General features: G+C 44.9%; 1 protein-coding gene across 3 annotated transcripts in view; it reads right to left on the bottom strand.

The window, feature by feature from the left end:
- The window catches only part of TAF2 (TATA-box binding protein associated factor 2), a 96761-nt gene that overhangs the window by 11323 nt on the left and 70729 nt on the right, over positions 1 to 14709 (bottom strand). The window lies entirely within an intron of this gene.

The following is a 14709-nucleotide window of genomic DNA, read 5'->3' as shown; positions in this document are numbered from 1 at the left end:
CTATTTAAATTACAGTTATTATTTGTACATTTGCATATACACGTATAAATTAGCAGATGTAAATATTATGCAAATTGGTGTTGCAATTTAACCTTTTATCCTCTCTTTTCATTATGCATTTCCTCGTTTTTGGTGGTGCAGGAATAGCCAATGTTTTTGGCTGGCATTGTGACAAGGAGATCAAGCTGATTTGCCTTTGTCCAAAGTGCCCTGTGATCTTAGATCAGATATGAAAATGCCATGTAACAAAAGATTGTTAGAGGTTTTACTGGAAAATATGAGCTCTTCTCTTTGCTCCCTGACATGGAGAGTGTGTTTACAGGAGCATGTGACCTTACTGGAATTAAACAAACCTTGCCATGTGAATTTACAAGCCCAAATCAGGAATGGGTGGGCTGAAATTCTTTATTTTGTAGTTGGCAGCACAGTCCTGTGAGATTTTATTTGGTAGTAAGTTCCATTGAGTTCAGTGGGGCTTACTCTCAAGTAAGTGTGTATAGAGTTCCAGGGAGATTTAAAGCCCAATCCTATGCAGAGATGAAATCAACATTACCCTAATTCTGCACAGGAGTGGGCTGTTAGTCTCCTTCATTAAAGATTATGAGCTAGCTAGCAACCTTGTTTTCTTGTTTTTCAGGCTCTTAACTTTTTTTGGCAGATGACCAAGAAATCCTTTGGAAAAAGCAGGACACTGCATAGTTGATGATCAAAGTGCAGTAACTAAAACTCCTCCCTGCCCCCCTCCCCAAAAAGTGAACTTGACAACACCATGCCAAAAAGCTAAATTATAGATGTGGCCCAAAAGCATACATTCTGATTGTGGGATGTGACACAAGATGGGCCCTCTCAAATACCAGCTCAGAGTAAACTTTCCTGCTAATTGAACCTTTTGGGTTCAGCGGGCACCATACTACTGCTGTACAGCTCAAGCCACATTAATCTAAGGCAGCAATTGCCAAATGATGGGTTGGAACCATCAGTTGAGTCACAGGAGGCTGACAGTGATGAGTGGCCAGGGATAGTTGGCAGCCCCCCAGGAGGGATTTCAGGGCTAGAATGTATATACACAGAAAAGTTGATCTCACATATTTTGGGATGCACACACCCTCCTTCCAATGCCCAGGAGGACCGAAGCTTATGTAAGGCCCATTTGGACAACCAGGGATACCTAAGGTGTGGCAAGAAATCTAAATCATTCAGAGCTGGCCCTATCATTCAGAGCCACATTGAACCAGGGGTCTCAGGCGATGGTTTGGGCTGGGTGGTGGAATGAGAAGCACCACTATTGCCCACTGGAACATCCACTAGTGATGGAAGCTGCCCGGCCAGGCAGTAATCCATAGCCAAGCTGGGCCCTTGCCAGCCTGGCTACATAGTGCTGCTGGGGCGTAGCTTTCTCTCCTGATTGAAATTCAGAAGCCTATGCACGTCAAACAGAGGGCAATGTGAGCCACAGCAGTTCCACAGCCAGGCACTCCATGGCCACCAGCATCTGGCTAGGCTGGTCAGCAAATGGAGCAGCAGCTGCCCATAAACTGAAGTTGGAACATGTGGGAAGAGACCTTCTACGGGCCTCCCCAGATTCCCATGAGACATTGCTAAGTCTCCCGGGATGTAGCAAAAGCCTGATACTTCTCCAGAGCTTTGCCAAAGTCTTGCAAGACTTTGGTGAGGCCTCATGGGAAGAGAATGAGAGTGGTCATCATTTTGTATTCCCCAGAAAACTCTGTTTTGAGGTACTGTTTGAATTAGGGAAATTCCAAATGTCTACTGCCATAAATAAATGACTGACTCCTTTGCCACTTACTGGGAGCCAGCATTATAGCGGACACCGGTAGAATATCTACAGGAAAAAAACACTTTTACAGAGTGGGTGCATCATTCTTCCAGCAGCTCATTTTATTCAAGAGTTGCAGTATTAAATATAACTCGCAAGAAAGGGAAGGGAATGAAGCAGGCTTGATAAAAGTATAAACTCAGTGTGCTGTTATATGGAAACCTATTTTTGAACCTGAACTATCAGGAAAAAATTTTTTTTACATTTGGATTAAAACAAAACCATAAGAATTTCTTCCCAAAAAACTCAAAGGGCTGCTTCACATGGAGCTTTTATTCTGCTATTGAGATTGCTAACTCACAGAAGTTTGCGGGTCCTTTTCATGATGTCGTCAACCTCCAGGGTGCATCCAGAGGTATTTCCTGGTTATTCCATTTCAAAAAGATCTGGAATTAATGAACTATTTATTTTAAGTCGGATTGTTACATGATTAAAACAGCCACTAGATGGCGCTGTTTCATTGAGTTGTATGGGACCTTGCAAATTAAAAGCTTCCCCTCTCAGCAATCAAGTGCTTGCCCTCTGGGAGCCTGCTGTAAACACAGAAAGGCTCTAGAATGGGAGGACTGCGGGTTTTTATTTTAATGTAAAGGCAGCCAAAGATGCTTTATTGAAAAGCAGATCCAAAGGTTTAAAAGGCATCTTCCCATTGGTGGGTAGGTGAGGGATCCGAGATTAACAGTGCAATTCTGTGCACATCTAATCAGGATTAAGACCCATTGAGTTCAGTGGGACTTACTCCCAAGTAAACATGATGGAAAATCAGCCTGCTACATGCTAGTTCCTCATGGCTGCTTCCATACCATACCAGTCAGGTGGATTGTGTGGGGTCAGAATTTTGATGCACAGCCTGAGACATTCAGGGTAGGATGCTCAAGATATGTAGTGAAGTTAGTGCTGGCTCCCAGTAAAACCTTCATAATGGAGAGCATGTTTTTAGGGAACCAGGGCACTGTATACAAAATCCAAAGAGAAGCATAACCTTCACATGTGGGGGTCTCTTTCTTGCACTCAGCTTTTGACAGCAGTTTTTACAGCCATTTGAAACTGTAGGCAACTTTCTCCCCCTGTTTTTTAAAAATGGCTGGGAGTGTTGCTGGGGGGTAGATACAATTGCTTCGTGGATTTGATTTGGTCCACAGGCTGTCAGTCACCTATTGCTGGCCTAGTGGGTTACACTTGGGGCCCTGAATTGCAACTTGGAGGTTGAAAGTGTTTTTGTTTCTTTCTATGATATCATAGCTATGATGTCATAGTTCTATTCCTACAACAATTTCATGTGAAAATGAACATGTGGAAGGAGCAGTGGAATCATGTGTGCAGGATCTGCCCCTCCTCCCCATTCACCCAAGGGAAGAGCCAGAACAGAGTATGTGTGACTTGTATAAGTGTAGGCTATGTATCCACAACTGCAAAATGCATTCCAGGCCTATTTCTTCCTTCTCCCTCCAATGCCTCTGATGAAGCATAATCAATATGCAGCAGCAAACATTTGGCAAAAAAAGCCCTAGGCAGAGGGTTTTTTCAGGGGGGCGGGAATGGCACCTCCCTTTTTCCAAAGACTCTGACATCTTTTTATAGCGGAAAATGTTTGTTGATGTATGAAGTTTTCCAGCTAGTCCTAATACTGCCCTTTGGCCTGTTCTTCCTGTTCCAGGTCTATTTCCTGGTAAACAATGTGGGAAATAAATGGTGGACAATTTCCATGCATTTTGAACGCAAACGAATTTGTCACTTTCTGATAAAGATGTAGCTGATGGAGCAATAATGTAACAGGTTAAAAAAAAAAGCAGTCACAAAGTGAAACTTGCTCAGTTCATTTGAGGCAACACTTTCTGCACACTTTGGAGCGCGATCCTCTGTGATAAGAATATCATGAGGTTTTGCATTCCTTTGTTTTTGGAAGCATCAGAGCACAGGGGAAGTGTGGTTATCCCACACTACTTTCTTCAGATCGGTCAGCAGCATGCACACACATCACATCCACTTTCTAGAGCATGGACAAGTTACAGAATGCCTTATCATTCTTACCTCATTTGGCCCCTCCACAATCACGTGAGGCAAATTTGGTGAAGGCTGAAACAGACATATGCAGCCACAGGTACATGCTTATTACCCATATAGCCAGAAGTGCATGCTTACCCATGTAAATGTTCTATGTGTTGCACTTCCCATGTGCACTGGCCTGTTTATTTGTAGCATTAGTTATCGGTAGCTTAGGTGTGCTCACCTATGCTGCCAGTCACTGGCATGCTAACACTACAAGCTAACAGGCTGAAATGGTATGTACATCTAAATGTGATAGGATGCACATAATGACACAATTCACACATAATAACTAACCATAGTTAAGTGTGCTAACCTGTTAATTAACCCAACAACAAACATGGGTTCAAGATCTGGGTTGTTCCCCCTCAACAACCCAGAATTCCAGGTTCACATGTCACACTGACCAACAATGGGGCGTTCCTGGGTTGTTTTCAAACCTAGATGCAAAGCAGAAGTGGTGAGCAGGCGAGATGCAGTGGGCTTGCTCCTGTATAACCCTAACCACCTATGGGTTATTGCTAGGTGCAAACTGGGTCTCTATGTTGATATGACAACAGCCTATACCATGTCTGTTTTGCCCCTCAGATGTGGTGTGTCAGGACCAGAACATTACTGTGTGCATCTCTGCCTGCATCTAGACCTGGAGGATTTGTTTTCCAGCCAAGGTGCTTGAGGTCAGTTGCTTTGAATTGGAGGCAAAATTTAGTGGCAACTTAAGGCTGAGGGCAACTTCCGCATGCCCTGACAATTGTCACTAATCTTACTACAGCACTGTTGACTCCCCTCTTACATTTTACCTCAAAAACAGTAAATTCACAGTGAATTTTGCTTGAAGTGAAATATGGATGAAAAAAATGAGGTCTGCGGAATGAAAGTATAGTTTTCCTAGCTCTCCAAAAGTTGGTAATGTGTGTTTTAAAAGAAGTAATAAAATACATGGAGGAGACACATATGCCGAGAGGAAGGAAGCCCACAAGGTTCTCCGTGACTTCACTTACTAGGAAAGGTTCAGGAACCTTTTGTGCCACCAGACTGACCCTTTAGGTGTCCAAATGAATAAACCAATTCCTGTTTTGTATCATAATGGAGAGATAATAAGGAGGAGTAAACAAGTTACTTTTACCTTGACTTCTCAACTGGAAGTCAAACACTCATTAAAAAAAAAAAAAGCCTTTACATGTTTTCACTGAGTATAAGAAAGTTTCCTCTAAGTATAAGAAAGTTTCCTCTAAGTATAAGAAAGTTTCCTATCTCCCCTTTGTTGCACTTTCTCCTGCCTTGAATGTTAAGTAACTAAAATATTGTTGGGTTTTCTGTGTATAATTTTAAAGTTAATGGCATAGCGCACAGCAAGACCAATTTTTAAATTTCTGTTTTGTTTATTTTGATTAAAAAAAAAAAAAGGAACAACAACAATCGGACAAGTACGCTGAAAAGACAGAGATAAAAATACATCAGGCCCATGTGTTCCATGAAGCTCTGTAAGGAAAGTGTGCTGGACTGCACGCTTTCAGGGCTGCCTCACATGTTATGCTTCTCCTACATAGAAAATACTTTTAAAACATTACTCCCTCTAACAATGAGGTGAGTGCCGACAGGAATGTAGCCAAAATGGGGCCACTGAGAAACATGAGGGAGGTATCAGTATGCTCGGGGGAAGCCTGACATTTGCAGAAGAACAAAAAAATCTTTAAAAACCCCAAAAGAGCTAAGGGGGCAAAACTCCTCCAAAACCAGAATTGCACATGTGCAGTAGATATGGAATGTTGAGTGTCAGTTGGAAAAGGAAACTGGGGGATGGGGAGTGGAGGAGGGCATGGCTGGCTGGAACTCTGAACAGGAGCACTCTTGTTAGGTGGCGAGGATACATTGCAACGGGACAGTCCGTCAGATAGAGCAGTGGTGGGGAGAAAGTTGATCTCCTGTTTTGTTGGACTTCAACTTCCAGCATTCTTGGACATTGGCCACGCTGGCAGAGGCTTCTGGGAGTTGAAATCCAAAACTTCTGGAGAGCTACCTTCAGCCCACCCTTGAAATAGAGGACACCTTCAAATATATGACTGTCCTCTGACAGCTTTTCAAGTAGACAATTGTTGGACACCTGACCACCCTACATCTTGTCTTTTGCCTCAGGAAGCAAAATGTCTTGGGCTGAGCCTGAATGAAACCTGGGACATTCCACATGCTAATATACAGCCCCAGTGCAAGCTGTCCCACCACCTGAGTCAAGAGAGCACAGGTGCTGCTGCGTCACCTCATCCCCTTTCGGCATTGCCCACCCTCCTTCCCTTACTGCTGCCACATTGCGCCCTACCCGCTTCCTGCATCACACCCCTTCCCTTCACCACATCATGCCCCCACCACTTCTCTTTACCATGTCACACCCACTTTCCCCTTCTTGCCACCACATCGTGCTCCCTCAACCCCTTCCCACCACTGCATGGCACCCCCTTCCCCTTGTTGGGTTGCATCCCTCTTCCACTTCCCCCATTGCATCACGCCCCCCCACTCCCCCTTATTTTCACTGCCATGAGCTACACCGCCAGAGGAAGCAGCCAGCACAGCTCTTCAGAGAGCCAGCCAGGCCAAAATGCCTGGCTCTGAGGGGGTCCTTCCTCAGAGCCAAGCATTGTGAGAGGGGTGTCCTAGGAGATCTTCTGTACAGAAGAGCTGCACCAGCTGCTTCCTCAGCCAATCCTCTCCAGAGGGTGGCTGCTCTGGAGAGCCCTGCTGGCCACTCTCTTGCTGCAGCAAATGCCATGGCAGGAGAACATCTGGCAGAGCTCTCTGGAGCACCCACTGGAGGTAGTGCTGGCCGGTCCTCCTGGTGTAAGCAATGGGTGGAGCGGTGCAATTCATTGCTACTCGTGCTCATGGGAGGGCCAGCCCCACAAATATGGGTTCTACCACTGAACTATGGCTTTTCCCCAAAACAGTCAGTACTTCATGAAATTTGGTTATACCGAATTGGAACATTCATCCATCTTGCCAACTATTCCCGACTGGCAGGGGCTCTCCCAGATCTCAGGTTGGTTTTTGCTATCTCCTCCTACCTGGAGATGCCACAGACCAAACCCGGAACCTTCTGCACTGAGCTTCCACCACTTATATCAGGGTGAACAGATGCAAAAGAAGACAAGGCCCCTGTGCCTTCGATAGTTATGTAGAAGACAGGATTTCAGCAGATATGCAGGCATAAGAAAGGGTACATTTAAGTGGTCAACGTATCTATCTTGTACTTTGATATTGCATAATCAAACTTAAAATCAAGTTGTTTACTGGGAATCTTTCTACAGATTTGAGAATATGGTCATTGTAGTTTGTACAGTCCTGGAAGAGTGAAAGAAGAGGCAACCCTCAAGATGGTGCTTGCAGTAGATTGCTCTGGGCAATCTTTATGTAAGAACAGCATCAGTGTCTTATCACTTTCACCCCCAAACATTTAGGCACAAGCTTTTAAAATGGACACACGTTGGAAATTTCTTCTTCTGTCCCTCAAATATCTCATATAAAAAATGAAAAGCAGACTTAAAAAAAAATACAGAACAAGCTGGCTGTCTAAAATAATGGAATAGAAAAAGACTATGACTAACAAAGTCAATGTGTATCCTTGCCGTGTTATGGAACGATTCCATATTTGATCTTCCAGTGTGAATCATAGTTGAAACATATCCTCATTTTGTTATTAAACCCGCCCATTAACATGCTGTCCATCCTTTGGCAGAGGAATCAAAATGGCACAATCACTTATTCTGCAGTAAACAAATCCTTCCGCAAAACCTCTTTCATTAAGCATTTGCTTTAACACTTTAGACCTCCCCCCACCACGGCCGGTGCCAGGTATGTAAAAGATTTGGGGCACAGGCCTGTGGCAGAGAATTAGTCATAGTAATGGGACCAAGGGATCATGAGAGGTGGGATCAACAGGTTACAAGAGGCAAAGGGCTAACCTTTAGAACTACACCAGAAAACATTCCACATTATCCTATTCCACCAGCAACAAGCCATTACACAGTATCCAAAATCCAGCTCCTGACATGTGCATCCCCACCATTTTAAGATCATGAATGCAAAACAATGGGGGAGAATCCACACAGTCATACCAAATCATGGTGGTGGTGGTGGTGATATTCTCAGAGCCACACAGAAAAGTAGTCTTCGGAACCCAGGAGTAACCCACTGCAAAAGGTGACACAGAGATACAAGCACAGCATAGGCATGAAAGGTTAATTCTCTCACTAGAGGGATGTAAATAGTTGGGTCTCACAGGGATCTGTACTGGGACCAACGCTTTTCAACTTGTTCATAAATGATCTGGAATTAGGAGTGAGTAGTGAAGTGGCCAAGTTTGCGGATGACACCAAATTATTTAGGGTAGTTAAAACAAAAAGGGATTGTGAAGAGCTCCAAAAGGATCTCTCCAAACTGGGAGAATGGGCATCTAAATGGCAAATGTGATTCAAAGTAAGCAAGTGTAAAGTGATGCATGTTGGGGCAAAAAATCCCAACTTCAACTATAGCCTGATGGGATCTGAGCTAGCAGTGACCAACCAGGAAAGAGATCTTGCGGTTGTGGTGGACAGCTCAATGAAGATGCCAACCCAGTGTACAGCCACTGTAAAAAAAGGCGAACTCCATGTTAGGCATAATTAGAAAAGGAATTGAGAATAAAACTGCCAATATCATACTGCTCCCTATACAAATCTATGATGTGGCCACACTTGGAATACTGTGTACAGTTCTGGTCACCACACCTAAAAAAAGATATTGTAGAGCTGGAAAAAGTGCAGAAAAGGGCAACTAAAATGATCAAGGGGATGGAGCATCTCCCCTATGAGAGAAGGTTACAACAGTGGGGATTGTTTAGCTTGGAAAAAAGGAGGGTAAGGGGAGACATGATAGAGGTCTACAAAATTATGCATGGTGTGGAGAACGTGGATAGGGAGACATTTTTCTCCCTCTCTCAAAATACTAGAACCCAGGGTCATCCTATGAAGCTGATCGGTGGGAGATTCAGGACAGATAAAAGGAAGCCCTGCTCCACACAGCGCTTAGTTAAACTATGGAATTCGCTACCACAGGATGTAGTGATGCCCACCGATTTGGATGGCTTTAAAAGGAGGACAAATTCTTGGAGGAAAAGGCTATGAATGGCTACTAGTCTTGGTAGCACATAGCTACTACATGGCTATGTGCTACCTCCAGTACCAGAAGCAGTGAGCCTATGTACACCAGTTGCTGGGGAACATGGGTGGGAGGGTGCTGTTGCGCTCATGCCCTGCTTGTGGGTTCCTGTTTGACAGCTGGTTGGCCACTGTGTGAAGAGAATGCTGGATGAGATGGACCCTTGGTCTGATTCAGCATGGCTCTTATATTCTTAATAATAATAATATCCCCAGAGCCACTCATAAAAACATCCAAAATGCTGGTAAGCATGGCAAGCAGTTTCTGAGCATCCAAACACACATCTCTCTACATGAGCATCACCCCCTCCAAACCTCCAAAGAAGCAACAGTAAGAAGCAGTACACACAATATACAAATATAAATCCATCTTATAAAGGCCTGGTCTGAAGCCAGAAGGACTGGATTACTCAGAGGTAAACATGGGCATGAGTTCTGACTGCATCAGAAAGCCACCCACCCCACAAGCAACCACACGCAGATTTTTAAAAAGGAAAAGAAATACCACCACTGCCAACCCAAGCAGGTTTAAAGAGAGGGGTGGCACATGTTCTGTACTACAATTCCCACCAACCAGCACGAAAAGGGTTGTGAGGGAGGGGGTCGGGGAAAGGCCACCAACTAGCACTTGGGAAAAAATAAAATTATACCCCTAGCATCAGAAATGGCTTCAAATTATCTTTGACACAGCAATAAAACAACAAGACCCCCAACCCTGAATAAAAGCAAGTAAGAAACACACACACACACACACACTCCTGGGAGTAAGCCCGATTGTATTCAATGTGCCTTACTTCTGAGTAGACATGCTTACACTGTAAATTTAAGTTGCATACAGTCATGTGACCATATTAGGCTCCAAAATGAGCTCCCCCCCCATGCCCCTGTCAAGAAGGCCTGACAGGTATCTATGGTGCTTTTGTTAGGCCACCAGTACTTCACTAGCTGTACCTACATTGGCAATCTGTATGAAGTGTGTCTGAGGCCCCATCTACACCGGGCTTTTACTCCAGGGCAGGCGCGAGTCGAGGTCTCCCGTGATAGATGACGCAGTTGCGACTTTGCAGCCATCTGTGGTTTTCTCCCAGAAAAAGCAGAGTTCCAAGGAGTCATTTTACTGCAATTTTGGGGGGTTGTTCTGGGTTCCCTGGCGGTTGTAGGCCATCTGTTCCTTCCCCGACCTCACTCCGCATCTTACAGTGGGCATGTTGGAGGCATGCATAGTGCCAGATCTTAGCCTTCGGACGAACTCCCTGCAGCCGGGAAGGAAGGTGGCAAGATAGATGGGGCCTGGCCTGGCTCCCAGAGACTAGGGGCCCCACAGCAAAGATCCAGGCATAGAGTCATTGTGGGGCCCCCTCAGCAAGTTCCTCCCCAGCCCCCCCCCACTCTGCCCCCCCAGACCTTGTCTCCAATTAGTAGCTGATCAGGGATAAGTATTTTCCCCTGCTAAGTGTTGAGAAGACTTTGGGCTTCTTCACACAGAACTTTTATTCTTCTATTGAGATTACTCACTCACGGTCCTTTTCATGATGTTGCCAACCTCCAGGGCACATCCAGAGGTATTTCCTGGTTATTCCATCTCAAAAAGATCTGGAGAGATTCACTGAGTTCTATGGAATCTTGAAAATTAAAAGCTTCCCCTGTCAGCAATGACGTGATCGCTGTCTAGGAGCCCGCTGTAAACGTGGAAAGGCTCCACAGTGGGAAGACTGCACGTTTTTACTTTAATGTAAAGGCAGCAGTTATCAGCCACTGATTAGATATGAGAGCTTTTCCCTCATTGATAGAGGGGGGTGGGGCCAGGGGAAGAAGCTACTGGGCTGGATGGGTAACCTTTGGCAGCTTTTTCAGGCCTGCAGGCCAGACGTTCCCCATCCCTGCTGTGAAGGGGGTTGCCTGGCTCCCAGCAGTGTAGGCAAGAACAAACAATTATCAAAGTAGGCTGCCACCACCCGTTATGTCCATCTCAGCCTGAGCCAGGGTACTCTCGAACCTTACAGGACACCCCTAGGGCTTAGAAATGGAAGTCCAAACTGGCACCCCATATTTCAAGCCCTAGGCCTGAAACTTTAAACAGAATTAGACACACACAGCACAGAAATAAAATGGAGTTCTTCACACCTGCTATAACACATTCTACAGAAGACTGCTTTCAAACAGTTATCTGAATGAAGCTGAGGAAGTAAGGGAGGCAGCATCATACAGATGCTCTGGAAGGAACTTCTCCATCAGAATCTACTTTGCCTGTTCTTTGTCCATTCCCCCCCTTCCCACACCCATTTTATTTATTCATTTTATTTATCTGAAGTATTTTTATGCCACTCCTTAGCCAAAAAGGGTCCCAGAGCGGCTTACATATGATCATTTAAACAAGACAGTCCATGCCTGCAGGCCTCCAATCTAAAAAGACGCAGCACACAAGGACAAAGGAATGGGGAGGGAAAAGGAATTTATTTATTTATTTATTTAGCTAGCTAGCTAGCTAGCAGGAATGGTAGGATAGCCCTGCATTCCCTGTCAGCTCCCTCCATACGGTTTGCTGGAATGGCTGCTGGTGGTGACAGTTGAGGGAGGAGGGGTAGTCGTGGAATCTTTCCTTCCCTACAGCTACCATGTACAGCTGCTTTGGGACAGTTACCCCATTACCCCTGGTTAGAGGAACAGCTCTTTCTGCCACCTCTGTGATTTCTGCCACTTTGTTCCTCCCTCTTTGATTTCAACCATTGAAGGAAAACCACTTTTAAAATGATAATACTTGTGCAGGCACGATGAAGCAAATTATTACTATTTGTGCCGGTACCTTTAATTTGTCTGTCATGGGTGCAGAACTCTTTCACACACAGGGCACAAGCAGCCCAGATTATGTGATGGATAATGTAAGAGTGAACTATGATTTAAAACAGTCACCATAAGCTGGCAGTTAAAGACTATCATTCTGAGCTTTATTCCACAAGCCAGCAAGAAAGCTGTTGCACAAAGCTACAGTTTAAAAGTTTGACAGCTCCAAGCTGCTGGAGACATTTCTTGGGAGGGGGAGAATTGGACTAGAACAACATGTGACATGTTGTATTGGGACCATTTTGATCATTCAGCACCAAACGCATGCTTCTGCATAAAGGAGATTTAATAACATATCTTGCAGAGCCTTGGGTTCCAGTGAATCTGTCCTATAAACAAAAAAGCCAACAGTAGGTTGCATCCAATTTCAGTCCTACTCAGAGTAGACCCATTGAAAAGAACTGGGTTTAAGTTAGTCATGACCAAGTCCCATTCATTTCCATTGGTTTGCTCTATGTAGGACTAACATTGGATACAATGCAGTAATCCCATTTCTAGTTTATAGGGAATGTTCAAAGTACTTCACATACTTTATCTCAGTAATAAACACATACGGGCAGATCAGTATTATGAACCTTATAATGCAAGGATGGGGATGGAATGCAGGGCTGGCCCAAGGCATTTTGCTGCCTGAGGTGGAGCAGCAAATCCACACACACCCAAGTCAAAGCGTGCAACACCAAAGGCTGGCCACGTTGTCCTGGCAGAAAATTCTAGAAGGACCTCTCTCTGGTAATAATACAGTAATAAATTTGTTCATGCTATTTGTTCATGTTAGAGGCAAGATTCAAAAGCAGATAGACTTTCAGCACAGCCCCTTGGCCATATATTGCATTAGCTCTCAGAATTGGGATAGCTGGACTCATTGCTACAACATCAAAGCCACCAGAGACCTTTTCGGAGTGGCACGTAGGAATCCCCCTGTAATCAGGGAGGCTTATAATGCTCCTTAACAGGTTTGGCGAAACTCTGAAAAAGGCACTCTCCCTTGGGCTGAGCGGGCAGGCCAGCATCACATGCAGCTTGGGGAACTCATGCAAAGTGCCTGCTGCCCCCTACAGTACGAAGCCCAGATGGTATAATTACAATAAGCGGCTTTTTATTTTTTGAGTGTACCACAAACACAGCGGTCAGTACCAGCTCTAGTCTTTTGAGGGCCCTTGGGCAAGACACCCTCAATGGTCCCCCTCCTTCAGTGAGTCAACCTCCTCACCATCATTGTCACCAGCTGCTAATGCTCCTCATCCTTTTCTTTCACCATTGCTACCACTTGCTTGCTTGACAGGCAGAGTGAGCTAGTAGGCAGTGGTATTTGCTGCTGCTGCTGCTCCTTCTCACCACCATTGTCTGGGCTAGTGAGAAGCAGGTGAACCAGCAGGTTGCAATGGAGAAGGAGCAACTCCATGGGACTCGTCAGCAGGCCCATGCTGGGGTGTGGGCTCTCAGCAAGTACCCAACTGTGCCCATCCTTGACGCCAGGTCTGCACAGGCTAGAGCTGCTTTCAAACAATTTTATTTATTTTTGCTATTTCCCAGAACTGTTGATGCCATCACACTGCTTTGCATTATCCCTGTTTCACAGACACAGGATGCCTTTGTTCTCATTGTATTTATCACATTTATATCTTGCCTTTCCTCCAAGAAGCTGCAAGTGATATACATAGTTCTCACCCTCCCTCTGTTTTATCCTCACAACACACCTGTAGAGCTAGGTTAGGATGAGAATGAGTGACTGGTTCAAGGTTACTCAGTGAGCTTCAGGACTGAGTGGAGACTTGAACCTGAGTCTCTCAGCTCCTAGTTTAACACCCTAGCCCCACCATATTGGTTCAACCACACTTTCTAATGCTGGTGTTTCTCTGGCAAAAATGGATACTGCGAATAGCTAATATGCATCTTTGAAGGGAGTTTCATATAGTATGTTTCCCCCTCACAGACAGCAATTTAAAGTGCAATCCTATGCACATGTAGACAGTAAAATGTCCTACAACTCCCAGCATTCCCCAGCGAATGTGATCCTATGCATGTTTGGACAGCTGGCTGGGGAATACTGGAAGTTCTAGGGCTTTTTTCTGTCCAAACATGTATAGGATTGCACCCTTAGTGTCGTAGAGATAAGCCCTATGCAGGTGTTCACCTGACATGCTCATAGGGCTAAAGGAGCAGAGGGGTGCAACAAAATGCCCCCAGCTTCCTCATAGATCTTCACATATTGGCTGTTAAAATCTGCATAGGGGCTTGTAAGAACATTCCACTGCTTCAGATTTGGTAAATCAGGATGATTTGGATAGATTCGGGAGATGTGCAAATAGCAGACCGAATCCAAACACTCACGAAAATTCATGGTTTGGAGGGACACAGACAGTGTGTCTCCAAAAATTGATACATTTCTCCCCAAGCTCTCCATATAAGGAAGGAGAGGTGGGGCTGTAGTTTTGTGACTGACAGCTCTACTTTCTGATCACTGTGAATGGTTATACCAGAGCTCTCCAATCCCAGTGCTTTCAGAAGGGATGTTAAAAACAGGACCGATCCATTGTTCAGTGCTCTTTGCTAGTTCTCTTCCCCAGAAGCAGAACTGTTAAAAGAGGTTTGGTGGAGTTTGTAGGACCTTAGAGGATGAGGCATTGGGTGCTTGCTTGGAAAATGCTGGATGTTCAGGTCCTTCTGCCTTTGCCTGACCCAAATCCATCATCTACCTGTCCTATTGCATTTTCTGTTATTTTGGTGCCAACTCAGCAGGAAAAAAGCCTTAAATTGTTTTTATTCATTGTAACTCCCTAGCCCCTGCACCGATCC

The sequence above is a fragment of the Heloderma suspectum genome, chromosome 4, assembly GCF_057233095.1.
Source record: "Heloderma suspectum isolate Gila_16-S chromosome 4, 16-S_ref, whole genome shotgun sequence".
Taxonomy (NCBI): Eukaryota; Metazoa; Chordata; class Lepidosauria; order Squamata; family Helodermatidae; genus Heloderma; species Heloderma suspectum.
The sequence above is the reverse complement of the archived record's forward strand: the minus strand, read 5'-3'. Positions and strand labels throughout refer to the sequence as shown.